Source organism: Sitodiplosis mosellana, unplaced genomic scaffold (genome assembly GCF_009176505.1).
Source record: "Sitodiplosis mosellana isolate CC-2019 unplaced genomic scaffold, AAFC_SMos_1.0 Smas_scaffold_6197, whole genome shotgun sequence".
In the NCBI taxonomy this organism is placed as follows: domain Eukaryota; kingdom Metazoa; phylum Arthropoda; class Insecta; order Diptera; family Cecidomyiidae; genus Sitodiplosis; species Sitodiplosis mosellana.
The window spans coordinates 7,563,559-7,576,686 of NW_022601438.1; the positions used below are offsets into that span (position 1 = coordinate 7,563,559).

General features: G+C 37.4%; 1 protein-coding gene across 5 annotated transcripts in view; it reads left to right on the plus strand.

Annotated features, from left to right (window-relative positions):
* LOC129577022 (G-protein coupled receptor dmsr-1) overlaps positions 1-13,128 on the plus strand; it is a 52,945-nt gene that overhangs the window by 15,914 nt on the left and 23,903 nt on the right. Inside the window, exon 2 of one of the 5 annotated variants that reach the window (XM_055463380.1) lies at positions 674-773. The exons of 3 other annotated variants lie outside the window; for them this stretch is intronic. The gene's annotated coding sequence lies outside the window, so the exon portion shown is untranslated. Of the gene's footprint in view, positions 1-673; positions 774-1,515; positions 1,549-13,128 lie in introns of those variants that run through there. One more of the 5 variants, XM_055463385.1, reaches the window with a different exon arrangement.

Genomic DNA, 13,128 nt, shown 5'->3' on the forward strand with positions numbered 1-13,128 from the left:
CTCTCTCTCTCTCTCTCTCTCTCTCTCTCTCTCTCTCTCTCCTCAAAATCCACTGGCTCATTCTTTTATTATGAATGGAATGACTGATGAAGAAAACGATCTAATACATTTGAATAGAATTACTTCCGCTCGCTACACTATTTTTATGGAATTTTTTTTTCTTCGAGAAGACGTCGTCATCGTCGGGTGTTTTTTTCTATTTTAACACCGCACACACACACACACAGATACATACACCGAAGGCATTGAGTTTTAATGCAGCTTGTGGTCGGTCCTGATTTCGCTCTCCCATTAGATGGACTATCAAAGTGTCTCCCTTTTTCCTATGTATCACGCGCCCACGCGCACATTTCGGTCAACGATTATTACAAAGAATAATGATAACAAGGGTAAACATGCGACTCATTTTCGGCGTGGTTCTGACATTTTTTTGTTTCCTCACTTTCCTCCCAATCTTTCTCCCTTCTCATAGACGTTTATGCGTTCGAATAGAGAGAAATCACTCATTCGAAATAAATACTTGGAAGGCGATTATGTCATTTCTTTTAATGATTTATATAAAGCAGCACAATTATGACCAGATCTCATCACCACAAAGATGGCCAAATAGATTAAGCCTCATTTATGTATTCTCTTTCTCTGTTGGTTTTTTTATCTCTCGCTCGCATCGCAGGCTCTTGTTCATCGTGTTGCGGTGTTGATTGTCCGCGCATTCATCAAAGAATAAAAAGAGAATCAAAAAACATTAGCGAATAAGCGTCTATCAAGAAAATGTGAGTTGAATGAAGAAAAAACACATTTAAATGATAAAAAAAACAGCATCAGATGTGTATATTTATACTGAGTATATATATACGTGAACGGCTTCTAGGAGCAATTCTTATAGATAATCTCATTCGACGCTCAATTGAATGCTCAATCATTTCCCGCTTGCTCGCCCTAAGAAAAATCCTGCACTAGACCATGTGCGCTTATTCCTTAGGCTGTCAAAAGGTCACCCGTGTGCAAATAAAATGATTAACAGTCACTCAGTTGTATGTAACTATATATAATGATACACAACTAAAACTGGCTAAGTTGATTGAAATCATGCGTTTTTTATGGAGACAATCACGTTTAGTTATTCTTTCAGTCAGTCGACTAATTTGGGACATTTTGACTAAGAGTGATGTGTGATTAAAGTTAAGTGCAGTTGCTTATTTTGTTCGAGACAATCACTTTTAGTCAGTCAAAATGTCCCAAATTAATCGACTCGAAAAAATTTTCCATACGGGCAGCCAACCGCTCCTACATAAAATCTACAGTTAAAAACCACACACACATTTTCCCAAAGTCGATCAAATTCATCCGCCAACATTTATCCATCTCCTCCTATTTCAAGTTATTTTCATCCCTTTTGGCAATTCTTCTTTTTAGTGTGCACTTGTGTTTGTATGCGGCGAATAAAATGATGCAGTTGCAATTAATGCCAGCATTATTAAATGAACGATGGATCTTGAAAGTGTTTCGGGTGGGCTGGGAGAGAGATGCAATTAAAATTGGTCAAAGGTATTTGCACTTTTCGAAGTATTAAAAGCTCAATTGCTCAACATTCAATATTGTATGACGATAATACTGGCATTGAGCCGATGTAATGATGGTAATCAGCTTGTGCTGAAATCATATTTCATTTTCCGAGTAAATGTATGGAATTGCGCGTAGAAACTGAAGAGAGAAGGCACGCACGAGAGAGAGAGAGAAAAAGAGAAAGAGATGGATTTACATCGGTGCACAACTTGATTTTATGTGGGTGGGCAAATAGACTTGGTTGATGATAAAAAGCGTCAAGCGTTCAGTCGACTGTGTAGCAATATTTGACGCAATCTGTCCTGAGTTAGCATCACGATAATTAATAATAACAATTTTATCAATGAAATTCATTTGAATCAGACACTTTCGATTTTTCCATGTCAACTTCGACACATTCTTATAAATCCATTAATAATTAATTCACCATACGCGATCAATCTGACGATGAATTAATAATGGATGGGCGGGGCCGGCTCTATTATTATTATTGGCACTTCAAATACGATCGTTGAAGGCGTGAAAATTCATTGTGAATTCGATTTTGGTACACGCCGTGTAGCGCAAACAGCGAAATAACAAAAAAAATAGGTTTTGAAGAGAATGGCAATGACTTTGGCTTATCAAAAATTCATGGAGTTTATTTGAAATTCGATTCAGTTAATTAAATCCTTGAGATCTCTAGCCTCTCGATGTGATTACAGTCGATGTGTATCGATCTGATTGAAACACGCAAAAACTTTGACTTTGCCATAATAGAGAAATCAACTGCGAGAAAGAGCAAGAGATGATTAACAACAAAAAATTTACTAGCGTGAGTAAAAAAAAACAGCCGACACGATATTAAATCCACACACACATACACATTAAGCAAACAAATAAACCGAGTGCCAAACAAAGAATTAGGCCGCCAACGCACGAACCAAAAATAATGTTTCATCATTTGTGGGTTTTTGAGACGAGTTGCGTTCGGTCGGGGTGTTTGTGTACTCTATCTCCATTTTGATACATGCGATACTGATGAGCGCTAATTACGATAAGTGAGCCAGCAACAGTGAGCTCGACAAATTAATAGATTAAAATGTGTGTTGAAATCAGAGCGTGTTATGGGCTGATGTCAGCAGCACTAACTAACGTCAGCGTTGCGTTGTTTTAACGCATTTGCATTACAAAATTCGTATTCCTTTCTTATCAGCAACTGACGTTAGTTAGTGCTGCTGACATCAGCTCATAACACGCTCCGGTTGAAACTTGATGGGAATCGCTTTATTTTCTTTTTTTTTCTTTTTCGGATAGAATATCTTTGGGTGACGATAGATGAGCCCACTGTTTCCACGTGCACGAGACGACACATTGCATTCAATTCGTCTGGCAAAGTGTCATTTCCGTTGAACGGTAGCCATTCCGGACGGAACGTAAAAAAAAACAACACTTGATACGCGGGTGGAAAAAATATATCGAAAAATTGGCGATGTTTGTTGCTCCCCTCGAAACACGTCATTTTTTGGACAGACAATTTAATAAGCGATAGGCTGAAAGGATGAAACAAGCACACGCGAAAGCAATCGATCGATATGATGCGCGCATTTTTTTGCTTGCTTGCTCGCTCGTTCACTCGATTCCGCTTTTAATAATGCTTTTCACATCGTTCAAATTCCAGCTATTGAGTCGGAATGCCGAGAGTGCTACACAGAACGGTGCGAGTTTTGCGTGTGAAAATGTTATTTTTAGCATTCAATCGTCAACAATGAAATTCATCGTTCGCCCAACTCCGCGTTAAGCGGTCTGTGTAATCAGAGCAGCTGTGCCAGCTACCAAAACAACGTTTTTGAAATCGATATTGTCCATTTTCGATTCGATCAAACAACACAGTGGAATTCACTGTGAGAAGGGAATGGAAAAAAAAAATGAACGACAACAAAATACATTGCTCGTCAAAGAGTTTCTGAAGTATTTGCTATTGTTTATACACCGTATTTAGAAAATCCCCTACAAAAGTTGTTCACACAATGAAATATCTATCGTGTTGAAGGCGCATTTATAAAAGAAGCGTGACTAAACGAATTGAAAAATTATTTCTTCATTCAGGCGTTCAATGTTCTCGACACTGTTTGCGGGACTTGTTGTGCTGTAACTCACTCGCTCGTTCTCCTTGGCACAACAAAGTTAAATGTAATCAACAATGAGACAAATGAATGAATGAAATGTGTAAAGGTTGCGGATAAGAAAAATTACTTTTCTCTATATCCTAGGCTCAGAATGATGGTGATGCCGAAATCATTATTCTAACTAAGTTTCTGGGACCAAGTTTACAGTGTGGTTGAACCGAAACATTTGTTTTCATTTAAAATATTCACCAAATCCCAAACTGTTGCTCGTATGCATCCATCTCAAGTCTCAGAAGGTCTGACAGTATAAATAAATAAACCACGTGCAACTGACGATAGAAAGTAAAAAAAGGAACATACGAAAGAAGCAGAAAAATAAGAAGCAAAAAATAACAACGACGACGACGAAGAAGAAGAAAAAAGATCCACTCTCGAATTGATGAATGTTTTACTTAAAATATTCAGCATGCAGTGAGGAAGCCTATTGTGCCATACGCACTCATACAATTTGTATGTACGATGAACTAGACGCAAGAGTAAACATCACACGCGACGAACGAGAGAGGGCCCGTAGAAGGGAAAAACGAGCGACAAAATCAGAAAAGATCAACATTCAAGCAGGTGGAACAAGAACAAAATACGGAAACTGTAACAAATTCAAATGACTGTGCGCTCCATATGATTAAAGTAATACAATGGCAGTGAGCACTGAGCACTAAGATGCTGTCACCCAACGATGCAAAAATACACACACACACAAACTGAGTTTCTCAAACCGAATGTGGCTTGGATTGTCACCCGAAGAAAAAAAAATAAAACCACAACTGTCAAGACTTATTTTGTTGTACATTTCATGAAATTTTTTTCCGCTCTTTCTTTTTTAAGCATCTTGATACACGCATTTTGTCAATGTGCTTTTGTTCATACATTTTTTATCTGGCGAAAGGAAAAGAAACATGTTCATCTCACCTGAATGGCAAGTATTTTGTCAGAGAAAACCAAATTGGTCTTTTTTCTTCGGTAAGTGAAGAAGAAATTGCTCTGGCTTGGGTTTTCTCGTTTTTTCTCTCTCTCTCTCTCTCTCTCTCTCTCGACGTTAACACATTCCCTGGAAGGCTGTCAGGCGAAGAGAACTAGATCACTTGAAAAGTTTTCGCTACCGTGCAACATTAATTTATGCGAAGCAATAATTTGTTGGTGCTGTCAAATGTTTGAAAATGAACAAATCTAGGGGGTAAGAACACAAGCGCTTGAGACGAATCCGTACGAATATTTGTGAATTCGTGTGATTGTGTATACGAGACATTCGCAGCGCAGTGAGTGTACAACAACAATAATAAAGCCACGAACGCATGAATATATGCGAATCTATGTGAATCTCACAACTTGTTCCTAGCCCCTAGGAACAAATTACGGCACAGTGCGGACACAAATCACCAAAAATCTAGTTCAACAAAAACTTGATGCTACTTTGGTTGGCAGGGATGCGGCCGTATATTACTAAATATACACGCTTTGCTACGTTTGATTGACAGTGAGTCGGGTCAATGGTGTTGATATTAGTCAGCGCATATCCATGCTTTGCATTGATATCTCACACTATTTTTGGTAGAAATCGAAAATCGAATTCTCGGCTATATCATAATGTGCCATTTCGCATGTGTGCTTCTAGTACAGAATTTTGTGTTTGTGAGTATGTTGTTGACTTTCACAGCCACAATGAGTATTAGATCGAAAGTGTTCGGCATGTTTGGGATAATGAAAATATTAGCAGGGACCTCGGGTTCTGATGCTCCTCCATATATGAAGTTACGTTTGAATAATGAATAAAATGCCGTCAGAAATATTAATTAGAAAAAAGAGCAAGCGAGCTGTTGAGAAGGAGAGACAGTGGGTAAAATACTCTGCAGGACGGGGATGGGATGTCGAAAAAATCGAGGAAAATGATGAAGCGTAAACGTGGCAAACTAAGATATCACCATCAGCACTAGCGCCATTTCTCTCAATTTTCATGTTATGCCAAGGGAAAATCATGTGCGTTTTCATGTGACGATCGCCAAACGACTATTTCTCTTAACGATCATCCCTCGTACCGTTCATATATTTTGCTTACTTTTTGTTTTTGCCTCTTTCTCTCCCTTCCTCCCTCTCTCTCCTTCATCTCTCATTCGTTTTCTTTTATGCTCAATGTACAATGTACATTGTGGCATTTATTCTCAAAAGTGTTTCATATCCGCCGCCGCCTATATCTGTGTATTTGGTTGATTCCATTTTCACTTTATTCGATTTCGTTCACCATCGTTCACTTGATTTTATTTTCGTTTAATGTCTATCGGCGTATTTATTGCGATTGTCATTATTTTTTGCGTTCATTCGTTCATTTCATTTCTCATTGCGCCAATATAAACATAATGCGATGATCGAAATAAAAACAGCACATACTACACGTCACTCTCCCGATATGATGTTGAATGCAAAAGCCGCCGGATAATATGCTTCACACAACGAGACACTACTGCGCGCCATACCATAAGTATTATCGGTCCAAGCACATTTTTATGGACCGTTTACATTTTTGTTATAGGTCACATGACCAAGAAAACACATCGCCTAAGGTCAACAACAGATATGATTGTAATTATCAATCGTAAAAAGAAGGAGGCGAACGAAAGATAGAGGGAAAGAGCACCGGTATAGCGTCAATAACAAAAACCAATGATATTGAGTGACAAAATATTTCGGAAGTAAAGCGAGTTAGATGAGTCACACGTGCATTAAACAAAAAAAAAGACTGGCATATAAAGACCAGCATGAAAACGATATCGAAGTTGCTTTGGTCATCAAATACTACCAAAGGACGTCAACGACAACAACCAACCAACCACAAAAAAAAATTGTGAACATAAAAAACGAATGACAAAAGTGTTTTAACGCGGCAATAGCGCTGCTTCAACAAGTTGTAAAAATTGTGTAAGAGAATGCATTTGGTGCGAGCGTGTGCGATTACACGGCCCTTTTGTTACGACGCTTCATAACAGCCATTACAAAAGAATACTGTGAATCACTTTGTAAACGATTTCCTTTTTCGCTGCATTTCGAACAAATGTGAAAACAAAAATATATACAATATACATACACATACAATATATATATATATATCCGCAACAGTAACTAGCGCACAGTGAACAGATCATAACTAGAGCACGCTTATGCGAATGGAAAAGGCGCGCGCACAATGGTTCATAACGAAAATGGAAGATAAAACACCAGAAAAATTGGCGTTGAAACAAGAATACGCCGTTTTTACAGTCGGCAAGAGAGAGAAATTGAGAGAATGAACGATGAGGTGCGCACACACGAATCCACACGCGTGAGCACATTAAAAAGCTGAAAACCGGGCATAATGATTATGAGTTTCGTGTCAATGCTAATGAAAATAATATAACCGTCATTTAATTTCATTCGGTGCACGAGAGTCGTTGTTCAGCTTCACTTGTCGATCTCGTTGAAACGTGAACGAACTGCCCGCCCATTTGTTAGCATCACCTTTTTTCCATCTTGTCGCTTATGGGATTTCTGTTGTCCAATTTATGTGTACGTTCTATGCATTTCATGTGAAAATATTTCACTCACGCCTTTTGTACCAAGTTTATTTGACTCACCTTTTGTCTACCGTTGGCCTCTTCAGTCTTCATAAATACCGGTCGACTACCGTAATAAACTCGATGTTGAGTATTTGTTGTTATCATCATCGTCATCGTCGTCATTGTGTGTGCATTGCTTGTTCCTGCTGAATTTTGGCTTGCCGCGGCCCTTTTTTAATGACTTTACCGAGATGTTTTGCATTCCATTTGGCTAAACTAAAAGTTTATTGGTGTTACAACACTGTGTATAACATACGTTTTCCAACAAAAAAAAAATATAAAATACAATTAGTTTTGCGCGTTTTTGTTTCGCGTTCACACTGACATGTCTTGATGCGTCGCCAAACATTTGGATGGGGTTGAGCAAAGAAAAAAAAAAGCGACAGCATCAATATCAAAGGCAAATTTCATTATATGTTTTTGTTCCATCGGAAAATTGTAACAAAATTCAGTGGAACCACCGATGGACAACGGATTTTCAGAGAAAAAGAGAATGTGGAAGGGAATGTTGAATTTAATTTTGGCCCCGAAAAACAAGTCCCCATCCTCATCCTCCGGCTCTCCTCCGTCTCTCGGAAAATGCCATTCAGAAAGCGATTACATTTTTCGGTTCGGTACCAAGCGCCAAAATCAATTGCGATTCGGAAAAAAAAGGCAACAACAATGGAAAATAAAATTGAGCGACACGCTTGCTTACTTGTTCACGGCAATGCTTTTGATCTTGATTGAAGTCCGTCAATTTGCTTGATTTGTTTTTCAATCGAATTCAGTCGGTGTTTAATCAAGCCAATAGATTTGTTCCATTCTTTTTCGGTCTCTTGCTTTACGCCCGGCTGCTACCCGTCTTGTTCAACCAAAATGAGAAAACAAGCAGCCTGCTGGTTCGGCCCGAAATTTGCCTCGTTCGATCGGAGTCTAATCAAATGAATTGGCCAAATAAAGCCTGTTCTTGGGATTAGCACTGAATGCGTCGTTGGAAATACGAAATGTCATTTGAGATAGAATGCGTTAACAGTTGATTTTCTGTGATTAGGCCCAAAATAGGCGGAGAGTTCTTTTGTTTTATTAGGTGTTTGAAGTTTTTCGGATGTTTGTTTGTTTTGTGAGTGTGTATGTTTATCCCCATGGATACAATTATTCGTACCAATTTCTTAAATCATCTCTCCTCTTTCTTTCTCTCCCGTAATCGAAACCAATTTTATTCAAAATTAATCGAATCGCACAACTTACTTTGTACGTGAATGTTTGACTGCAGCTTCAAAATGAATTTCACGAATTTCCAACTCTGTAATTTTACCGAAAATAAACAACAAGCGTTAATAAAATCGAACCCTGATTTGTATCGAGTGGAAAATGCTCTCCTGAATGCATTACCAAAACAAATATGTGCTGTGCCAACGTGTTTAGTACAAAACACACACAACCATTTTGTCCTTGCCAGCGAAGCATGTCACAGCGAAAATAGAATATCCGAAAATAGTCATTAATTTCAATTCATTATGGGTAAAAGTAGAAGTTTTCAGCCAACGGTTATTATATTACGTATTGCCCTCCACTTGAAAGTTGCGGTAGCTGCTCTCGCAGCCCGATTCGTGTGTTGTTGTTGTTGTTCTTCTTCTGCTGCTTCTATTCATGTGCTTAAACGGGATTTATTTTTAATCAACGCTATATCGAAATATTTGACTTGATTTTCGACTGCTGCTCATTTGAAAAATGATATACTAACTAATTAACAGCTAAATTATATAGGGAGAGTGGGAGGATGGCAAAGTCGAAAGACCAATTACGCCGACAAAAATTTTAACATTCAATAACCATTATATTTTCAATGATGTTAAAAATAAAAAAAAAATGGAAGAAAAAAGACCATTTGGAAAATCGACCATTTGTTTAGGTTCGACCGTTTGACATTTGGCTAATTTCTTTTTCTTCATCGTTGTTGTTGTATCTAATTTAGAAGGATTTATATGAGAATCATAAATTTGATGTTTATTTGTGCTTCATGAAGCGTTCGTCTCGATGAAAATAATTTCGGCATTTTTTTCATTTCTTTTCGTTTGGTTGTTCGCGCGATCATTCAAATCAAAATATCTTGACTCTCGAATTGAGATAAATGCGTCGTTCCACATTGAGTAGAGCCGGCTGCCACATTCACCGCCGTCGGTGCCGTTGCTATTGCCGCTGTCGCATGCACGTTTTACCAGCACAAAATTAATCGATGCATGTAAATTGTCCAATATTTTCTATTCGATCGCATAACTTCGAATGGAAATTCATCATGCGAATCGAGTTTTTTTTTTCATTTTTCATCTTCGGAGCTATCCTTGTTTTCATTTCAGCCATCTTCAATGACAAATCGTGTTCAAATTTATTGAAATCTTGTCTTGCATTTTCGGTGCTCGGCGTGCACAATGTTCGATAGCTGCACAATTCAATCTCTGATACACAAATCCACTTTAAAATATGGGAAAATTTACAATCAGTGACAGAGGCGAAATTGTTTTTTCAGATCATAGTAGCTGAATGTGCATGCGAATGTGTGCTGCTGTTGTATGTGATTTGGGAATCTATTGGCTCGTTAATAAAACGCGATGATGATACGTGTGCAATGCTTAGAAAAAGACGTGATGCATTCACAGCGATTTGAACATCGATTTTTTTTTATCTCGGAAATTCGTTCAACTTGCAAAAGTGATGACAGCGAAAGAACGAATAAAGAGAGAATTTTTCCGTTTTTGAAGAGTGTTCTTCCCGGCGTGAAACATATGACGAACTAGACACCAGAGAGAGAGAGAGAGAGAGAGAGAGAGAAACGAGCAAAAAACGAGAAACAAGCTCCCTTGTAAATTGAACGCAGCTTTTTCTATTATTAAAAAATCGCATATATTCTAATTTTTGTTGTGATTGTGATGAAATTGCCAATTTCAGTTATCTGTCTTGTGTCAAACATCGTCATCATCACAGCATATATGTGGTTCTATTGTGTGTGGGTGTGTGTGTGTGTATTGAGTTATTGACATTATTTCGTATGTGAAATTGTCCGGCGATTGGAAAATTTGTCAATAAATCCATGCACAGTAGTAACAAAACGCAAAGCTTTTTCTATATACAATTTAAAGCATTTTGAGTTGAGCAAGCACACTTGCTTCAATATTTTTTCTCCCTCTCGAAAGCATTTTCAAGTGATGAAACATTTAAAATATATGAAATTGAATTTACTTGTCATTAAAATCGAAAGTATATGCAGTGGAATTGCGTTAAATAGGTCACTGGAGGTATTGAAATGACGGCTCTTTGAAAATCAGAAAAAAAAAACTGTCAACGTTCTCCAAAAACCAACAACATTGATTGAAATTCCGGTCAATCGTTTTCATTTTCATTGCACCCTACCGTAACATTCAGAGAATGTCTACCAATATTCTTATTTATTTGGGTGGCATTTATTAGATATTTTTATATTTTCAACACGTGAATCAGAGAGTACCAGAAACGAAAAAACGAAGCGGAGAAACGGAGAGTGAGTGTTGCTTAATATTAAGCTCGGCTCTTGTATTCGCAGCCAGCTATTTCTCGCAATTTTACATTGCCAATACATTTCCTTATGGAGATTTTTATTTACCGTTAAATAGCTTCTCTATTTTGATAATTTCTCTACTTGCGACATTTCTGTATGGCATTTTCGCTCTAAGCTATGCATATAAAAAATTCACTGCAAGTGTGATGTTTCAATCAACGAATGTTCAGTGTTCACGCAAACCCATTGTGGAACATTCAGAGAAGTCCAAACAATCGTAGTCGAACGCACATTTCTAGCAAACAAACAAAAAAAGAATTGAGAGAGAGAGAGAGAGAGAGAGAGAGGGAGAGAGAGAGAGGGAGAGAGAGACAAAGAGCGAACAAAATATGAAAGACTGGAGTCTATATGGTGCTTCTTTCGGATAGTGTTTCGGAATAAAATACATTGCTTTTGCATTGGCCAACGATTTATCTTCGTTTTTTCTCTGCTCTGTGTTTCGAAAGAAATGAAAGCCACATGGATTATAGTTCCAATCGATCGTGTGTGCATCGTGGTGGCCAATTGTGGTGGATAGATCCTATTATTGGGTGATTCGTACGCTGCGTGCGCTGTGTGCCATTGTCGAAATGCCATTCAAGAGTGAGATTTTAATCTAACCGCAAGGGAATGACAGATCCATGCATAAAAGTGTCCAAATTTTCCATTTCGTTCTGTTATGAAGGATTATTTGGTTGGCGGTAATGAAATGAAAGACACACACACACACACACACACGGATCATTTCTCGGAATATTATGCTTTTGTTTCACTCGTGCTCGCCATCGAAATACTTCGTTTCAATCATAATTTTTAGAGTTTTTGCTGCGTATGCATACGAAAGCAAATAAATAGAAAAAACACAGTACACAAGAGAAGAACAGCAAAAATGGAACCGAGAATAAACTGCAAATATGAGGCATGAAAATGGCACATGAGCGAGCATTGAAACGAAGCAATTCGCTCGATCCACCAGCGATTTATATGCATATGGTTATGCCCTGGATACACTCAAAAATTTTATGAGTAATTTCTCTACGAATTTTATTCGTAGCATGATTATTCGTACATCGTACAAATCTTCGTACAATGTACGAAGTATTCGTAGCATATTTTTCATCGAAACTAATGAAAGACGTACTATTTACGAATATATTCTTACAATGTACGAACTGCATTTGTAATAAAAATATTTTGACTAATATGAGTAAATTGCACGAATTTATGCGTACATTCTACTTATGAAATGCGTAAATTTCACACACGAATATATTCGTTTATTTATGCATCGTATGCGTACTATTTACGAATAAATTCGTTGCATTTACTAATGAACTAATGTATTAGTAGGCATAATTTATGCGTACGGTGACGATACGCATTATTTGTAGAATGTATAAATTATTCGTAGAATGCACGAATGTGTTTGCCTATACAATAAAGTGTTGGAATCCGTCATATTTTTCATTGTGAATCAAACAAGATTTCTTCTTGAAAAAATTACGTCACATTTGAGAGTTTTTAGTTTCATGCTAAAGTACAAAATTATCTTCAAAAAATTATAGAATTGTCCATAAAATGAATTTATAAATATCATTTATAGCAAAACATTTTTTTAATTGATGTGAAATGAGCTTTTTAAAAACTCACAGCATTTCACAGTTTTTCTTAAATTATAATTTTTGCTTGGCCTGTGAATTTTGAGGGGGGTAGCATGTTCACTTTCATCGGAAATTTCGAATATCTACGAATAAAAATAACATTCGTATAATGTACGAATGCCATTCGTGGTTGAAAACCACTAATGAAATTCGTAAAATGTACTCATAAATTCGTACATTGTAAGCACGGAAATTTTTCAGTGTAGCATCAAACTGTCAATATGTGATGATCAGCTTATCAAATTATATAAGCTTTGAAAATGTGTCCCATACATTTACACGACGAGAATACACAGCACGCCGAGAGAGATACGGCAAGCGGGCGAGGGAAGAGAGAGTGTGTGTGTGTGTGCCATCATCATATCATCAACACAGAGTATTTGGCGCATACAATGCGCATAGCGTCGCGTGCAACTGGCATACATAAGTAATCATTTATAATAGTGTATGACATATATAAAAATATGCCAAAAGTAACTAATGCCTTAAAAGCGTGCTTTCTGTGTTTTTTAGTGTCTCTATTTTGCCCTTCCATTCGATCTTTTTCTTTCTATCTCTCTCATTCTCCATGCGCTCCAGCTTGTTCTGGCTTCAAT